This window comes from Stegodyphus dumicola, chromosome 9, assembly GCF_044657685.1.
Source record: "Stegodyphus dumicola isolate Sdum_Otavi_A_Nest chromosome 9, ASM4465768v1".
Classification (NCBI taxonomy): domain Eukaryota; kingdom Metazoa; phylum Arthropoda; class Arachnida; order Araneae; family Eresidae; genus Stegodyphus; species Stegodyphus dumicola.
Window position 1 is genome coordinate 174,103,181 of NC_140776.1, and position 7,760 is coordinate 174,110,940.

A 7,760-nucleotide genomic window follows, 5' to 3' on the forward strand; every position below is an offset into this window, starting at 1 on the left:
GTATTTTGGTTACAATCGGCCACACCAAACTTATATAAATATATATATATATATCCACTCTGTTATCCGGCTTTGTTTCTTTACTCTTATATTTTTATAAATTGTGCATTTTTTGCTTTAAAAATTATTGAATTATATTGCTCTTATCTTCCGGTTGAGGTTTTTATGCATTTAGGAAATCTTCAAGCAATATTTGTAGAATTATCAACAATTTAAAAGCTGTTTAAGTGCGGTTAAGCTTAATTTTTAAATAACATGGCGGACATGTTTGTTTATATTTGAAACAGCAGAATAGTAGATTTGATGCCAATCTAGAGAGACTAAGCTTCACAACAACAAAGATAATGCCTCCCTTTATTATTGTGAATTAAATCATGCTTAATCCTTTCTGGAATTTTTTTAAAGAAATAAGTGTTTAAAATTTACTTCATAATTTTTAATATAGATATTTAGAGTTTTTATGAATTTTTGTATGTATGTAAAAATTTTTTGCACCTTCTTCCAGTATCTAACCGCATATATTTAAGAGCAGTGTGGCATGGCAGACTTTAAACAGTAGCATGCAAAGACCTATTGAAAAATTGAAAAAACAATAATGCCATCCTTGGGAACTTAGTCAAAACCTATAAAACTCCTACTCATACATTACTAAATACAACAGTGGCACTGCTTGACACCAGTACAATGATGTGCTATGGGATGAGCCCAGAGGTTTAAATTGCCTTGCTTTGGCACCACTGTGTCTTGCAAGGGTGTCCACTCTTAAAAGCGAAGTGACACTCTGGCTGTCTGGCTCAGTTGATTTTAAACTGCTGAGCAAGACATTAAGCTTTTTTTTAAACTGTTTTTATATTCTGGTATCAAGCATCTTAGTTTAAAGAAAAATATTTTTAGCTTTTTTTTTAAACTGTTTTTATATTCTGGTATCAAGCATCTTAGTTTAAAGAAAAATATTTTTACAATGTCCATGAGTAAATTCTGAAATTAAAATACGAAAAGGATATTGCAACTCATGATATTAAAAACATTTTTGGAATGTCTGAGAAGAACATTTTTGTTTACACATTAAAATACGTTCAAGCCTGTTTTGATATGTGGAATTTGTGTAGCTGTGCCAAGCGGGAGCGACAATTCAAACAACAGCATAGGGATTTCAACAGCAAATATCCTGTTAGGTCACATTCATGAAAGTCCTAGCTCCGGGTCACCCTCCACTGAAGTGGTTGGTTCCAGAACACCAGGTCTGTCCTCATTGGACTGCCTGTTAAGCTTCGAGTCTAATCCCAAGCCATGTTGGTTCTGATCGCCAATGTTAGACTTTCACTCATGGGAAGATGTTTGGCTCCGGGTCTCCTCCCATTACTGGTCGGTTCCAGATTACCAGTCATACAACCTCATGCCTGAAGGTTCAAGTCAAGCTCCGGGTCACCCCTTGCCAGCGATTGGTTCCAGATCACTCAACTATTCCTTCCATTAAGACAGTCACAGTTACTCCTGCCCTTTACCCGCGCTTGTATGAATTTCTTCACTTTGACATTCAGAGCACTGGGAAGAAATCACATTGCGTCAGCACCGGTCACCGGCCATCGCAATGCTTTGTTTTAATTAGACAGTTGGATTCCATTAGTCCATACCAGTTCTGAGTCGGCTGTTAGTTGCCCGCCAAAACGGTCACTCCGAGCTTTGTGCCTGGTGCACCGTGCCACGCAATTGAGGCGTTCCACGGGAAGGCCCATGCGCTCTCCCTTCCAGGAACAAATGCAGCAACCGAACGTGTTTCTTCTAGTATCAATAAAATATGGACAATTGGAAAAATGCAGTTGAACATTAAAACTTTAAAATCTGTATTAAGTGTGAAATATAATTTGATGATTTAATGTGAGAAATTTCACGACATTTCAATACATGATCCGAATCTATTGCAAAGTATTCACTCGTAATAAAAATATAACCGTGGAAGAAAATCATAATTTTTTTTATAAAATTTTAAATTAAAAAGCATAATACAGTCAAAAGTCGTTAATTCGGACTCATCAGGACTTCGGCGATTCCGGATTACAGATCATCAGTTTAAATCTGGTAAGATGGCATGCAGAAATTATAAAATTAAAAATATGAAACCGTAATTTATGAAATAAAGAACAATTATAATCTAAAGGGTATCAAAATTTTAAAAAAAATGCTTAATATTTATTTGTTTACTTTATTAAACATTTCTTTCAACGTAAGTTGTTTAAGTTGCTTCGTTTTTTATGTGATAATACATTCTCTTTAATTCTACAAACAGACATAATTTCTTGTTCAGTTACAAAGTTCCGCTGTTCAAGTTCTATAATTGCTGTGTCGAGAATACCGACTAATTTGTCAATTGAAATTTTTTCGTTTTCAATAACCTCTGTCACTTTCTTCGCTATCGGAAGTGAATTATAATGACGAGGAATTTGGGTTGATCTTTACAATATGGTAACTGGTAGTTTGGCGACATTTTGGAGGCGATAAAGGTTACTACCTGGGACTTTGGTAATAATGTGAGCAGTGCTCAGTTCCGATTACGCATTATTTTGTGTGAGGGAAATGAGAGATCATGGGATATGTCATGTGATATTAATGGACGAATTACGGTTCTTTAATCGGAAAAGGGGTAAAATCGGGAAAAAATCTGGAAATTTTGTATTTGGCTTTATTCTGTGTTGTGTGAAACAGTGTTCGTGAATTTTTGGATCCCATGGCCGTAACTAAAGTGAATTCGAAATGGGTATTTATGTATGTATTAATTTAATGAATGTGCTCATTTATATTTTAAGTAGTGTTTTTGAATTTAATTATATTTTAATTAAATGATAGTTATTTTGTGAATTTTATGTTTGTAGGAATTTGGTATACGTTTTAGTTGAAGTAAACGTGCATGGAAATAATTTAAATATCTGACACTAAGTATTTGTAATGGTTGCGGTATAAATTCGTTGGTGACGTGTATAATGTAATAGATGATTTAGAGGTAAAAGTTTTTGGATATTTTATTTATTTTATATGTGGAAATGTTCATATTTGGAAAGGGTAAATACTTTTTCGCGATCAGGTAATTTCATATATGTTCTTTTTACCGGGTTTAAAGATTGAGAAAATTGTCATGTATTTTCGTGAAATTTTTCTAATTTATGAGAAAAAAGCAGTGTACATGGATATAGTGAAGAGTGTGCGCAATGCAATTTTTGTGCAATTCTGGGATGTTTTTTTAAGTAAAAATAAGTCGGCGTGTACATGGTTTATGTGTATGTGTTATTTTGAAAAACGCGTAAGGAGTATGGTATTGTGCACTTTTTCCCAAATTTGCAGTGAATATTTGTCATGATTAAGCAGTTTTGTTAGATAAAATTTCTAGGATAAGTGTAATTCGGCTAGTAGATTGTTGGAAGAAGTGTTCAGTAGATAAAAAGAAAAGAAACATGTCTTTACTTCATGAAGACAAAATGGCGGCGGGAAAAAAAAATAGAGGGTTGCTGTAGGACAGTTGGTCGCCAAATTTTCGCCAAAAAAAACGCCAAGTTACCATAATGTAAAGATCAACCGGAATTTGATTTAAATCATATCAAAGACAGAGTACATCGAGATTAAATACTACATTTAGTAATGAATTATAAGCGAAATAAAATAAAAACATCTGCCCTGAAGATAAGGATAGTGCTGACAGATCAACTTCCAATGCATTGCGCGCCGCGGCATCCTCCCTCCCCCCGCCGCATAGCAGCGTGAAATTGATAAACAGATTTCGGAATGGTTAGATAAACAAAGGATATGCCTTTATTAATTTTTTGCAGCAATTCCACTTTTTGTTTAATGGACTTCGAAACATACTTTCGCTTTGTAGATCCTTTACATATTAGTAAATATATATCAGAAATTCTATTTGACATAATCGAAAGTTCAAGCTTACTTTTATAAAATTGCTCTAACAGTCTGCAAAAAAATAATAAGCCGGATCCAATTCGAAGATTAAGGAACAACGCAATCTGCAATATTAACTGAATTAGATAATTTTAGTTTAGCTTATATTGTTCGTTACAAATTAAACGCGCATTCGTAAACGTATTTTGCGCATGCGCACACGCATATTCGCAGCCGTAAAGTCTTATGCACATGTGTCAACGCGATGCATGCGCAGAGTTTGTAGCTTTGAGGTCTGGATTATAGATCATTCCGGATTATGGGTGTCCGAATTAACAACTTTTGACTGTATTCAAATTGTAGTTTTTACAAGTATTTTTTTAGTTACCAAAAGCTAATATTATATATACCAAATATATTTTTGTATATTTATAGACAAATACATGAATGTATACAATAAAATATATTTTTTTTGAATTGTTAGTCTACTTTCATAATTAAATTACAATTGCCATTTCATTCCATTTGTCCTGCTTTGTCTCAATGAAAATGTGATAACTTAGTTTAATCCTAGTATCCGGTGCACACGGGATTTGGCGACTTTATGATGAGCAGTAAAAACGGGACATAAACGATGAGTAGTAAACGGGTCATTCAAAGAATATATATAGTATATATTATGCATTTGGCTCTAGTGTACAATTGGGTGCCCCTTCGATTAGCGACAATTTTTTGTAAAATTTTGGCGATGAAATTGTATTTCTGGTTACCATGATAGTGTAACTTTGCTTTAGCATCCTGATTTTTTAAAAATAAAAATAGATTGATGTGTACATGGACAAATTTAAACAGTGTGCAATGCCTAGTTTGTGCAATTCTGGGATGTTTTTTTAAATGAAAACAGATCGATGTGTACATGGACACACAGTTTATGCAATTCTTTGACTTTTTATTTTGGTTTTGTGTAGCGGCCATCTTGAAATTGTGTCTTCCTGACGCCGATCTTGCCGTCAAAAAAGAATCTCCAAAAAACAAGGGGCACCCAATCGTAAACTTTTACCATGTATTTACACACACAGTGTATAGTATATAGACATTCTTTGGATCATTTTTGGTGTTGGCGATAATTTTCAAAATCGCGCCAAGGCTGCACCGTATACTAGGATTTTACCGATAACTTTATACATGTACTGTTTGTATAGCATTTACAAATAGCTGTGGTTTCAGATATCTGTTATATATAAAAAGACACCAACATTAAAACTAATAAAGTATCACCTCACTAAATCTAGTAATGCAAAGTTTACTGAACATAACACTGCTTATACACCTGAATGTATGGGATTACGACATTTTATCTTTATTTTCAAAAGACGACACAGAAAACACGGTACCTACATTATCTAACACAACGTAACTTCACATGGGATGATAGATATGAAAACGATTTTTTTCCCAAACATGTGTGAACACAGAAACAAAGGGGTTCTGTAACCTGACCATGTGTTAACACTGGGATTAATCTCAGCTAACAGGTTCCATATGTTGACTAGCTCTGCTAATGAGCAGTTCAGATTTTCAACAGGAGGAAAACTTTTTTTTTTTTTTTTTTGACACGGTGGAGCAGTGTCAACTGTGCTAGATGTCTACTTAAATCAGATAAACCTTAGCATAAATGGCCCTTAAAATGTTTCAATCTTCTTATGTTGTAATGCATGCAGCAGTTCACAAGAAGATGGCAGCCAGCAGGTCTGAGTTACTATATTCCATGATATTATGACCTATTCTTATTTGATGCATATTTAAAAACCTAAATGTCATTATTTTAGGTTAAAATAACACACCACATAATGATTATTGGAGGAGTCAAACAAGAATCAGTGCAAGAGTTGTAAATTTTGCAGCAAATTTATAAATGATTTATAATGATTTGATTCTTATTGTTTGACTCCTCCAATAAACTAAATGGCATTAACTGTAATATAGTGACATGACTGCATTAAACAGAAAAAGGATGAAAATCTAAAATGACAATGCAAATACAAAGAGAAGCTGAAGCAAAATAAAAAATAACCATTAAACACATTAAATTTGAAAAATTAAAGAAACAGACAATGAAAAAAAAAAGGAAAATTTAATAAAACAACCTTTAAAAATATTTTAAATTTTAACACACTAATTAGGGTAAAATCCTAGTATACGGTGCAGCCTTGGCGCGATTTTGAAAATTATCGCCAACACCAAAAATGATCCAAAGAACGTCTATGTATATAGACTATACACTATGTGTGTATATACATAGTATATACACTATATACATAGTATATACTATGTATAACTATATATATTCTTTGAATGACCGGTTTACTACTCATCGTATATGTCCCGTTTTTACTGCTCATCATAAAGTCCAACAACAAATAAAACGATAAGAAATAAAACCTAAACACTTCTAAAAATATGAACAATTTGAAGAATTTTGGATTTGAATTATCATAAGGTAAGAAAAAAGAAAAGCCAAGAGACGAAATGAATAAATTTAAATATATATATAAATCAAAGGGCTACACAATCAAAACTAAATAAAAATGTAAAAAACACACTAAAATATTTCTGAAAATAACCTAAATATAAAACAGACAGGGTTCATGTAATCATAAAAGTAAAAACATAGGGGACTCTAATTCTTAAAAAACTCGCCAAGTAATGGGCGATTCTGCACTCTATTAACAAATTTATAAATGATCACTTATTACCAAACTCTGATGAACAAATGAAAATACAATCAGCTGTTCTTCCATTTGAAACACGGTATTAAACACAGTTCTAACATGCGGCGCCACAGAAAACTGGCAACACTTAACACTCTGAATAGCGCCATGTTTCCTTTCGGAACAATGAGGCAAGCTACCATATTTTATTCAATATCGCCTAAAAATTGTCGCCAAGTATCGCATAGCTGTCGCAAGGGAGATAACAACCCAGATATTTGACAAAATAAATACTAAAAAGTTGCTGCACTAGAATATCAAAAGTAATCGAAGTGTAGGGTTCATTCACATTTTCTCATTGGAAGAATTACTAATGCAAATTTGGCTGAGCAACATGACAATTGTTGGATTTAGCAACAATGGTTGCCATAAGTGGATGCCGAATGGATACAGTTTTTTGTTTCCAATCGTACTTTCGCACAAAACCAGCAAAACTCTTTGCTAACTTTTGCACATAACAATTAAATGGTAAGTAATGTCAAATTTGGCGTTGTTTGAATTAATTGGTTACCTATTCCTGCGCGTGAGTTGGGTCGTCGAAACTGCCATATGAATACAAAATTCATTTTGTAAATTTAGATTCTATTTTTTATTTTTTGTACGGATATTGCTTGATATCAAACCATTTAAACTGAAAATCGTATTGACGTGATTATCTCTTCCATTGGGGGCGCTGTGATCACGTACGATGGAGGCAGGATCTTGGAAGAGCTCCTGAATTTTCAAAGGTGTTTTCCAAAAAATCTTCATTTATTTAAGAAAATTTTCGCGAATATCCTCTGCATTGTCTCGTTCTCAACGCCGTGAGTTCTCCTGTACCTGGGGGTCTTGTCTTCCTTGTAATCTTTTGCAGCACTAAGACGGAGCGTTCAGATAAGTAGAACTTCTTTTCTCTAAGCTAAATCAAATATTTGTCACTAAAGTACCTTTAAATTCATTTATTTGTTATGATCATTATTATTATTATGCTCATTTTATTATGTTCTGGCATTAAATACTTAGTAATTGCATTAAATCATGTGGTTCTTTTTTGGTTACCATCTCGTAGGGACGCTATCCTTATCAGTAGCCCTTATCAGTAGTGTTAGCACTAACGCTCCTCTA

General features: G+C 33.4%; 1 protein-coding gene across 9 annotated transcripts in view; it reads right to left on the bottom strand.

Moving 5' to 3' along the window:
• Positions 1 to 7,760, bottom strand: part of LOC118181860 (uncharacterized) — a 29,932-nt gene extending 22,172 nt beyond the window's left edge. For 3 of the 9 annotated variants that reach the window (XM_085824374.1, XM_035351080.2, XM_035351079.2), the window contains exon 1: positions 6,642 to 7,156. The gene's annotated coding sequence lies outside the window, so the exon portion shown is untranslated. The other 6 variants (XR_004756969.2, XR_004756968.2, XM_085824373.1 and 3 more) reach the window with 5 other exon arrangements.